This window comes from Ornithorhynchus anatinus, chromosome 7, assembly GCF_004115215.2.
Source record: "Ornithorhynchus anatinus isolate Pmale09 chromosome 7, mOrnAna1.pri.v4, whole genome shotgun sequence".
NCBI lineage: Eukaryota > Metazoa > Chordata > Mammalia > Monotremata > Ornithorhynchidae > Ornithorhynchus > Ornithorhynchus anatinus.
Window position 1 is genome coordinate 69,353,565 of NC_041734.1, and position 11,863 is coordinate 69,365,427.

Genomic DNA, 11,863 nt, shown 5'->3' on the forward strand with positions numbered 1-11,863 from the left:
GGGAAGGAGGAAATACCATTAAAAAAAAGAAAGAAGAAGGAAGAGAGGAAAGGAGAACCTTTTTTAATGATAGTCGTTAAGCACTACTATGTGTCAGGGTCTATGTGCACTAAACTCTAGGGTAGATACAAGACAATCAGGTAGAACACGGTCCTTGTCCCACCTGGAATTTACAGTCTTAATCCCCATTTCCCAATCCCCAATTCCCCAGCGCTGAGGTAACTGAGGCATGGGGAAGTGAAGTAGCTTACTTAAAGCCACTTAGAAGATTAGCGGAGGAGGCAGGATTAGAACCCAGATCTTCTGACTCTTAGGCTGGTGTTCTGTGCCCTGGGCCATACTGATTCTCACTAGGCCCAGTTATATCTGACTAAGTTGGCCCTGCATCATTTGGCACTGATTAAGCCCCCCTTCCTCATCTCCCACTCCCTTCTGCTCGCTCTGACTTGGCTCCCTCTGTTCAGCCCCCCCTCCCAGCCCCACAGCATTTAGGTACACATCTGTCATTCACTTACTTATATTAATGTCTGTCTCCTTAGACCATAAGCTCGTTGTTGGCAGAGAATGTGCCCGTTGATTGTTGAATTGTACTCTCCCAAGAGCTTAGTAGAGTACACAGTAAATGCTCGATAAATTTGATTGAATGAATGAATCTCATTGGCAAGGGCCTGGGAAATGGGGTGACCAAGAAGGGCCCCCTTGGAGGGTTTAAGAAAGTGATTGAGGGCGAGCCCCTGGATTAAGTCCGGAAGCCGAAGATCTCGTGGCAGAGGACAAGGTGGAGGCCTGGAAGGGTCATGGGGATCAATTAATCAAGGGAGGAAATGGAGGAGGGAAGGGAAAGTTGTGTGACAATACAGGATTGTAGTTAGCAGAGCTCAGCTTGGAAGACAGGGAGAACTGAGAACATCTCCCTTGGTCTCCTGAAGACTTTTCCAGTAGGTGAAAATTGAATGTGAATAATGACTATTGCTGCTTCCTAGCTTCTTTTTTTTTGTGGTATTTATTAAGTGCTTAGTATGTGCCAGGCTCTGTACTAAGCGCTGGAGTAGGTACAAGCTAATCAGGTTGGACACAGTCCATGTCCCACGTGGGGCTCACGGTCTTCATCCCCATTTTATAGACGAAGCAACTGAAGTCCAGAGAAGTTAAGTGACTTGTCCAAGGTCACACCACATGCAAGTGGCAGAGCCAGGATCAGAACCCAGGTCCTTCAGACTCCCAGGTCTGTGCTCTACCCACTAGGCCACACTGCTTCTTCTTGTGTTTCTTCCACAGACTCCTTATTTCCTCCCATGCATATTTCCACTGACTAATGGATTGATTGAACTACCAGTCTCTACCTCATTCATCCCTTCTCTCCTTCCTCAACTTCTCCCAGTCTCTCCTTTGTCCACCCAGAGCCCTAGGAATGGTACTTGTTAAGTGCCTACTGTGTGTCAAGCACTGTTCTAAGCACTGGGGTAGATACAAGTTAATCAGGGCAGACATAGTCCCTGTTCCCCAGGGGACTCACAGTCCAAGCAAGAGGGAGAACAGGTTTTCAATCCCCATTTTACAGATGAGGCCACTCAGCCATTGAGAAGCTAAATGACTGGCCCAAGATGACCCAACAGGCAACTGGTGGAGCCGGAATTAGAAACCAGGTCCTCTGACTCCCAGGCCAGTGCTCTTTCCATTTGGGCCTCGCTACTAATTTCCAAGGAAGTGAGCGAAGGGAAAGTGAGAAGAGTAGAGTGAATGAGCCCGTTGTTGGGTAGGGATTGGATTGTCTCTATCTGTTGCCGAACTGTACTTTCCAAGCGCTTAGTACAGTGCTCTGCACACAGTGGGTGCTCAATAAATACGACTGAATGAATGAAGTTTGAGTTCTGGGTTTCATCTCCTCCCAGCGGAAAAAGAGGGTGAACACAAATCATGGATTTATATTGTACTCTCCCAAGCGCTTAGTACAGTGATTTGCACAGAGTAAGTGCTCAATAAATACAATTGAATGAATGAAGTTGCTGCTTAAGGGGAGGGAAGCTGAGAGAGAGGTATGGGGAAGTTGGAAGACAGGGTACTGAGAATTTATACATATATGAGAGAGTGTGTGTGTGAGTTTGCTGAAGTATTTGGGGTGGAAGTGTTGATTGTGGGGCTAGGGTGAAGCACGATGTAATTCAAAAAAACCTTTCTGATTCTTGCAGCGTCTTACCTGGGGTTCTGGCCATTACTCATCCAGGAGGAATGGTGATTTCTGTGATTTTCGGTGATCTCTTTAGACTGACAGAAGAATGACTCCACGTTAGGGCTCTCCTCTTCTGAGGATGTGGGGAGTGGTCCGGCTCCACCGAGCCGGGGTTTTCACCCACGTTACTGTACTTTGCTTTGGCGGGGTTTTCCCACATGACATAAGCCTTCTTCAGGCGCCTCCTTTCCACCAGCCTCTCCGGCTCAAGGCTGTACTCTACAAAGTTGCATCAGTCACCTTCCCAAAGTGTGGCTCAGGACCCGTCCCTCCGTTCCTCAAAACCCTCGGAGAACTAAGATCCTCTCTTAAAGAGCTCTCCCCATCTCACGTTTCTATAATCTATTTATTTCTATTAATGTCTGCCTTCCCCTCTAGGTTGTGAACTCATTGTGGGCAGGAAATGTGTCCGTTCATTGTTATATCATAGTCTCCCAAAAGCTTAGTGCAGTGTTCTGCACACCAGAAGCACTCATCAAATATGTTTGAATGTAATAATAATAATAACTGTTGTATTTGTTAAGCTCTTACTATGTGCCAGCACCATCAGGTTGGACACAGTCTCTGTGCCGCGTGGGGCTCACAGTCTTAGTCACCATTTTACAGATGAGAGAACTGAGGCAGAGAAGTGAAGTGATTTGCCCAAGGTCACCCAGCAGATACTTGGCAGAGCCAGGATTAGAACCCACGACCTTGTGACTCCCAGACCTGGTTCTATCCACTTCTTCTCCTGTGTCGGCTTCTCCTGTATCAGCTCCGTTCACCCACTACTCGCCAGCTCTCACACTTCACTTCTCCCGAGCTCACTCCAAGCTCTCCAGCGTGAAACTCCCACCCTAAATCCTCCACACCACAGCTCTCTCCATCTTCCATGTCTTTCTGAAATCCCAACTCCCCCAGATCACAGCTCACATCCCCATCTTCAAAATCCTTCTGAAACCCCACCTCCTCCAGGAAGCTTCTCAACATTCTAGTCACATCAATCTAACACCACCCTTAGCACTTACGTATTTCATTCCTCTCCTCAGCCCTTAATCCCCATGCGCATTTTATTTGTATATTCAGAGGCTTCATCCTGGTACGCTTGGACTATTTCCTGTTATGGCTTTGTTCCTCCTCCTGCTCCCACTAATTGCAAATCATTTCTGTTAGTCTGCCTCCCGATCAATCATATCTATTGAGTACTTACTGTGTGCTGAGCCCTGTACTAAATACTTGGGAGAGTACACTCTAGCAGACTTGGTAGCCATGTTCCCAGCCCACAGGAAGCTTACGGTCCAGAGAGGGAGACAGACAATAAAATAAATTATGTATATGTACGTATCCTATTATTATCATAATCATTATTATTATATTAATTAAGAGCTATTTGCCAAACCCTTCTAAACGCTGGTGTAGCTATAAGGTTAACCAGATCAGACACAGTCCCTGTCCCACATGGGGCTCACAGTCAAAGTAGGAAGGGAGAATAGGCATTGAATCCCTATTTTACAGATGAGGAAACTGAGGCCCAGAGATGTGAAGTGACTTGCCTAAGGTCCCACAGCCGGCAACTGGCTTATCCAGGATTAGAACTCAAGTCCTCTGACTCCCAGACCTGTGTTTTCCCACTAGGTCATGCTGCTCCTCCATTTGACTAAAGTAATAATGGTGGTATTTGTTAAACACTTACTATGTGCAAAGCACTGTTCTAAGCGCTGGGGGATACAAGGTGATCAGGTTATCCCATGTGGGGCTCACAGTTTTAATCCACATTTTACAGATGAGGGAACTGAGGCACAGAGAAGTGAAGTGACTTGCCCAAAGTCACACAGCTGTCAAGTGGCGGATCTGGGATTAGAACCCATGACCTCTGACTCCCAAGCCCGGGCTCTTTCCACTGAGCCATGCTTCAAAGTGGAGATATGCCATGAGATCAATCAAGCAATGTCACTTTTCGAGCACTTACTGTGTGCACAGCACTGGGAAGCAGCGTGGCTTAGTTGAAAGAGCATAGATTTGGGAGCCAGCGGACACGGGTTCTAATCCCAGCTCCGCCACTTTTCCGCCGTGGGACCTTGGGCAAGCTGCTTAACTTCTCTGGGTCTCAGTTACCTCATCTGTAAAACGGGGATTAAAACGGCGAGCCACAAGTGGGACAACCCGATTACCTTATATCTACCCCCGTGTGTAGAACAGTGCTTGGCACATAGTAAGCGCTTAACAAATACCATAATAGTAGTAATTGTAATAATACACTCCAGTTAGTAGATACAATCCCTGGCCACAGGGAGTTTACAGACTAGAGGAATGAAAGGATATAGTGATCTCTAATTCCATTCTATTCTCCCAAGTGCCTAGTTCACTCAGTCGAACTCAGTAACAGTGTGGCCTAGTGGATAGGAGTCCTAAGGACCTGGGTTCTAATTCTAGTTATGCCACCTCTCTGCTGGGGTGACCTTGGGTAAGTCACTTAATCTCTCTGTGCCTAGGTTTCTTCATCTGTAAAATGGGGATTCCCCTCTCAGGGTCACACCTGGAGAGTTTCCAGTCTTCTACCAGTCACGACTACAGGAGGGAGAGTCAAGCAGAGGCCTGTTCATTCCATTCCTAGCTTGGGCAGTGGCTAGTGAGTGGAAGGCAACCTGATACAAGTCAAAACTCACCCATGCTGGGCTGCAGTGGCACGGGAGAGAGTAGAGGGGGGAGAGTCAAGTTTACTGCACGGAAGGAGGCAGTGGTAAACCACTTCCGGATTTTTACCAAGAAAACTCTATGGATCCACTACCGGAACGATTGCAGATGGAAGTGGGGCGTTCTGGGAGAGATGTGTCTATGGTGTCGCTATGGGTCGGACATGACGCGACAGCATAAGACAGCAACAGCAAAACGGGGATTAAGACTGTGAGCCCCACGTGGGACAGGAACTGTGCCCAACCTGATTAGTTTGTATCTACCCCAGGGCTTAGACCGGTTCCTGACACCTAGCAAGTGCTTAACAATTACCATTATTATTATTGTTATCTTGTCAAATACCATAAAAAAGTAGGCACGTAATATCACTGATGAAGAGGATGATGAATGTATGATTTTACAAACTTGGTGTGCACGGAGAATACTTCAGAACATCTGCTCCCAACTTTAATCCGTCTGGACACTAGCTGAAGGGAGCCCCTTTTCAGGCATGTGAACGCCACACCCAAGAAGTTTCGATCACGGTGTCTCCGCGACCAAGGAGAGAAATGTTATCTGGCTGTAACCTCTGAATCGCACACATCTGCCTGCTCCCGGAGCTTGTTATTACACTTTCAGTCCTTAAAAAGCCGGTGCCAGTGTGCCAGACAAATGGTTTTTGAAGTGTCACCCGGTTGGCGAACGCATTAGGTGAGCTGCAAAATCTCCTGTGTTTAGGATACCTTAAGTTAAACCCTATTGCCACAATAATGATGAGGCAGCTGATCTTGCAGCCGTAGAGTAAACCCAGGAGTGTGGCTGCGAAACAGAAGCCGCTCATTTTGGCAGCTACCGATCTAATCTTTCTGGAGACTGGATGATTATAGTAATGCTTTGCTGTCTACTCCCGGCTCTTTCAAAGTTAACCCGTTACATGATTTGCTTGGAGGGCATTCGAACCACCCAGCTACCCCCACGGGACGTGGTCTCCAGTCTCCCTGTGGAGAAATGACATCGTAGCGGAGTGGACAGAGCACGGGCCTGGGAGTCAGAAGGTAATGGGTTCTAAATCTGGTTCCGCTACTTCTCTGCTGTGTGGCAAGTCACTTCACTTCTCTGTGTCTCATCTGTAAAAGGGGGATTGAGATTGTGAGCCCCACATGGGGCAGGGACTGTGTCCAACCCTATTTTCTTGAATCCACCCTAGAGCTGGGTACAGCGTCTGGCACACAGTAAGTGCTTAATACCAAAATTGTTATTATTATTAGACACTAGGCTAGCCCCCACTGCCAGCAGCACCCTCTCTGAACTGAAGGACAATTCTACAATTTGAGTCCCACCTCCCTCTCAGGGGGTCGAAACTCCTAAACCTTTTTTTTCATCGGCACAGTCAGGGGACAGATCTTTATAATCACGGCCTTTAGGATTAGTATCCGGGTCCACACAGTTGACTACGTGAAGGCCACCTACAGAGAGGAGATGAGCCGTGGCTGAGAGACACCGGGTCACCAAAGCAGTGTCTTCTGGAAACGCTAAGGGACGAACAGGAAGTGGGGCTGGTGACTCAGTTAATCTCCTGGGTGCGTAACTGTTGAATCAATGCCCCTCAGACACAGTGTGAGGAGAAGTGAGTATTGGTGAGGTCACTTTGGGAACAAAAGGTATGGAGAGGCTCAAACTACAACTTCAAGCTGATTGGAAAATTTAAGAGAAGCACTGTCTACCGCCAACGGACCGCCTGAAACCCAAACGTTTGTCAGGCAAAAAGTCGAGTACTGCAGTGATTAAATAAATAAATAGCGGTTTCTATATTATAAACTCATTGTGGGCAGGGAACCTGCCTACCAACTCTGACATACTGTACTCTCCCAGGCACGTAGTACAGTGCCTCTGCATACAGTAAGTACTCAATAAATATGGTTGATTATTTCTCAAGTGCCTAGTACGTGCACAGCACGTGCAATCGGATCTGACACGGTCCCTGCCCCACACGGGGCTCACGGTCTAAGAGCGAAGGAGAACAAGCACTTTATTCATTTTTTACAGATGAGGAAATCAGGGCACAGAGACATTAGTGACTTGCCCAAGATCCCACAGTAGGCAAGTGGCCCAGGTGGGATTAGAGCCAAGTCTCCTGACTTCCAGCCTCATGCTCTTTCCACCAGACCAAGCTAGGTGGAGAAGCAGTGTGGCTCAGTGGCAAGAGCCCGGGCTTGGGAGTCAGATGCCGTGGGTTCTAAGCCCGGCTCTGCCCCTTGTCAGCTGTGTGACTTTGGGCAAGTCACTTAACTTCTCTGGGACTCAGTGACCTCATCTGTACAATGGGGATTAAGACTGTGAGCCTCATGTCAGACAACCTGATTACCTTGTATCTCCCCCAGCACTTAGAACAGTGCTTAGCACATAGTAAGCTGTTAACACACCATCATTATTATTATACTATTGATGTCTGTCTAGTTGTTTTGTTTACCCGTTGTCGGCAAGGGATTTTCTCTGTTGCTGAACTGTACTTTCCAAGCGCTTAGTAGAGTGCTCTGCACACAGTAAGTGCTCAATAAATACAAGTGAATGAATGAATGAACCTCCCGAAGGCACCTGGTAGCCATGATCACACATGCCCTTTCTTCAGGGCTCTGGAAAAATGAAAATTAAGGATCTGAGAATTCCATCCCCCACTCTTCCTCTCACCCTTTTAAAAGCAGCAGCAGTGAGGTTCAGAAGTGGGACAGAAAGACTGGGAATCATTGGTCTGATGTATTCTCCCAAGCGCTTAGTACAGCACTCTGCACATAGTAAGTGCTCAATAAATACCATTAATTGGTCTGACATTGGAGGAAGAACTTGTTGGCTAAAGGCTCAGAGATCCCCTAAGCCTTACCTCCGATGGACAGGATTAGAGGCTTACCCAAGTCTAGTGCCTGAATTAGAGATCATTAAAACCTCTGAGTTTTCCAGATTGTAATCACCTCATAGTACGCTCTCCCAAGTGCTTAATACAGTGCTCTGCACACAGTGAGGACTCAGTAAATACCACTGGTCGATTGAGTTTATAACTTCATCAGAGCAGAGGGCAGGTCACTCAAGAGTTTGCTTGGCCTAAGCAGCTTTGTCTTGTCTTATGCCGACAAGTAGCTACACCATGGACGCATCTCTCCCAGAACCCCCCACCTTCACCTGCAATTGTTCTGATAGTGTATCCGTAGAGTTTTCTTGGTAAAAATAAGCAGCTTTAGGAGTCATTATTAATATTATTGGGATATTTGTTAAGTGTTTACTATGTGCAAAGTACTGCACTTAGCACTGGGGTAGATAGAAGATAATTAGTCATACAGAGTCCCTGTCCCACTCACAGTCAAAATAAAAGGGAGGACAGAGATTCAATCCCCATTTTACAGATGAGGAAACATACCCAGAGGAGTTAAGTGACTTGCCCAAGGTTTCCCAGCAGGCAAGAAGCAGAGCCAGGGTTAGAACCCAGGTCCCTACTCTCAGGCCTGTGCTTCTTCCCCTAGGCCATGTAAAATTCTAGATCACAGATAGGTGTGACCAGAGAAAAAGGAGGAAAGAGGCTCATCTGTGATAACTGGTGTAGCTAGTGTGAATTAATAACGTTGGTATTTGTTAAGTGCTCACTACGCGCAGAGCACTGTTCTAACTGCCGGGGAAGATACAAGGTAATGAGGTTGTCCCACGTGAGGCTCACGGTCTTAATCCCCATTTTACAGATGAGGGAACTGAGGCACAGAGAAGTTAAGTGACTTGCCCACAGTCACCCAGCTGACAAGTGGCAGAGCTGGGATTCAAACCCATGACTTCTGAATCCCAAGCCCGGGCTCTTTCCACTGAGCCACGCTGCTTCCCTAATTAGGGGTCTTCTAGTAAGTTGGATGGGCAAGCATTGGCCCTGAGACTTCACGTCCAAGACCTTGTGCGCGCATGAAGGAACTGATTGTAACCCCAGCCGTCTGCTCAGCGTCACTCACGGTTCCAGCTGACTGCCACTCACTCAATCCCGGCTTTGCCACTTGTCTGCTGTGGGACCTTGGGCAAGTCGCTTAACTTCTCTGGGTCTCAGTTCCCTCATCTAGAAAATGGGGATTAAGACCGAGAGCCCCACGTGGGACAACCTGATTACCTTGTACCTACCCCAGTGCTTAGAACAGTGCTTGGTACATAGTAAGCCCTAAACATTATTATTATTCTCTGTGCCTCAGTGACCTCATCTGTAAGATGGGGATTGAGAATGTGAGCTCCACATAATAATAATAATAATGATAATGATGTTGGTATTTGTTAAGCGCTTACTATGTGCAGAGCACTGTTCTAAGCACTGGGGAAGATACGGGGTAATCAGGTTGTCCCACCTGAGGCTCACAGTTAATCCCCATTTTATAGATGAGGTAACTGAGGCACAGAGAAGTTAAGTGACTTGCCCACAGTCACACAGCTGAGACAGGAACTGTGTCCAACCCGATTTGCTTGAAACTAACCCAGCGCTCAGTACAGTGCCTGGCACATAGTAAATGCTTAACAAATACCATTATGATTATTGTTATTATTATTATCCTGTCCCTGCCAGATGTGTTTCCACAGGGAGCGGCCCGATGCAGAGGGCAGGCTGAGATTTTTATAATAATACTGGTTGCATTTATTTGTTAAGAGCTTACCAAGTGCCAGGCACTGTTCTAAGCGCTGGGGTAGATGTAAGGTAATCAGGTTGTGTCCCACGTTGGGGCTCACAGTCTTAATCCCCATTTTACAGATGAGAAGTTTATAGGTTTATATGTTATAGGTGGTGGGTCCTTTGTAGCCGGTGACTCGGGTAGATTGCCGATGTACATTTCAAGCGCTTAGTACATTGCTCTGCACACAGTAAGCGCTCAATAAATACCAATGAATGAATGGTGGGAGGAGCACCATGGTTCCCGGTCAACCAGCCCTGCTTGCTAGTCCTCTGACCCAGCCCTGCAGGTCGGTCTTCCCTCCCGGTAGATCACAATCTAGTAGGTTAGAGGATCTAGATTTCCTTTATTTTATCATCTGGGAAGGCCAGGTGGGACCACCCAGAGAGAGGAGCAGCATGCCATAGTGGGTAGAGCACGAGCCTGGGAGTCAGAAAGTCATGGGTTCTAATCCTGACTCTGCCACGTGTCTGCTGTGTGACCTTGGGCCAGTCACTTCACTTCTCTGGGCCTCCAGTTCCCTCATCTGGAAAATGGGGTTTAAGACTATGAGTCCCAGGTGGGACAGGGTTGGTGTCCAACCTGATAACCTGTATCTGCCCCAGTGCTTAGAACAGTATTTGGCTTTTTGCTTAAGCATTTGCTTAACAAATACTATAATTATTATTATTTTTACACTTCAACAGAGTTGGTAGACATGTTCCAAAGGGACAGGAGGAAAAGAGAGAGGGAAGAAGGAAGGGAGGTCTATCTGAGAGCACTGTACTGAGCATTTGGAAGAGTACAATTCAGTAGAGTTGGTAGACACGTTCCCTGCCCACAGGGAGCTTACAGTCCAGAACCTACACCCTGCTTTCAGTGTACTTGTTCTCCCAGACCCCACACAGATCCAGCTACTTGTATCAAGCATCTCTTTTCTTGCTCTGGAGATATTTCGTGTTTTATAGGATTTTATAGGATTATAGTTTAAAGCCCCCAAAGCTGTTATATCTGAGAGGAAAAATATGTTAGAACATAGTCAAGTTGTAGAGGGAGAAAGTCTTCTTTGTTGGCTATTGTCTGCCTGTCTTGATTTCCACTCAGGACATCTCACCAGGGAAAATTACAGGGCAAAAACCACAAACATAAATTAGAGACTTTAAAATGACAACCCTAGAAAAGGGTGGGGGAACAAGAAATAAGATAAAGTTCACAGTGATTCCAAAGATCTATCTTCTCAATAATCCTGACTGAACAGCTCTACTGAAGCAGCGTGGCTCAGTGGAAAGAGCCCTGGCTTGGGAGTCAGAGGTCATGGGTTCGAATCCCCACTCTGCCACTTGGCAGCTGTGTGACTGTGGGCAAGTCACTTCACTTCTCTGGGCCTCAGTTACCTCATCTGAAAATGGGGATTAACTGTGAGCCTCACGTGGGACAACCTGATCATCCTGTATCTACCCCAGCGCTTAGCACAGTTCTCTGCACATAGTAAGCGCTTAACAAATACCAACATTATTACTGAAGCAAAGAGCTCTTCCAGATATCATATTGTATGGCTCAGGCTGGTTCTCCACTGCAGGATCCAACTTTTTTTCAATGATCAGTTTCCTTATGACTAATCTTTGCTTGCTCAGCTCTTGTAGGGCAGAGTTCATAAAAAGCCACTTGGGAAAACCTCTCTAACAAACCTCTTCAAGTCAAACTTTCCTAAGGTTGCTTGACTCGCTATTATTTTCACATTATGTGAATTCAGATTTATAGAACGTGACGTGGGGCAAAGGTATGGAAAACTAGAAACACATTTTCTAGGGGAGGAACACTCCTCTGCTCCCCTGCTAGTTCTGCAGAAACTTTCCTTCCAAAATAAGGGAGAATCAATCGCTAGGGAGTTAACTGTGGAATCTGTTAAGGCCTTTCTATGTGCCAAGGACCGTACTAAGTGCTGGAGTAGATACAAGATAATCAGGGCCCACACGGAGCTCCCAGTCTAAAGTAGGAGGAGAACAGATTTCGAATCCCCTTTTTGCAGGTGAGGGAACTGAGGCACAGAGAAGTTAAGTGACTTGATCAAGGTCACACAGCAGGCAAGTGGTGGAGTGGGGATTAAAACCCAAGTCCTCTGGCTTCCGGGCCCGGCTCCTTTGACTAGGCCATGCTGCTTCTCCAATTAGAGTGAAGGTGAGGCAAAAGGAAGAAACCAAGCATTACCCCGGAGGGCCAGACTAACAATAATAATAATAATGTTGGTATTTGTTAAGCGCTTGCTATGTGCAGAGCACTGTTCTAAGCACTGGGATAGATACAGGGTAATCAGGTTGTC

The 11,863-nt window shown here is 46.8% G+C and overlaps 1 non-coding gene across 1 annotated transcript; it reads left to right on the forward strand.

The window, feature by feature from the left end:
* The first annotated feature begins 4,727 nt into the window (after window positions 1–4,727).
* On the forward strand, window positions 4,728–4,865 carry LOC114813594. The gene has a single exon (XR_003761311.1). It is a non-coding gene; the product is annotated as a small nucleolar RNA SNORA7 (small nucleolar RNA).
* The last annotated feature ends 6,998 nt before the right edge of the window (window positions 4,866–11,863 follow it).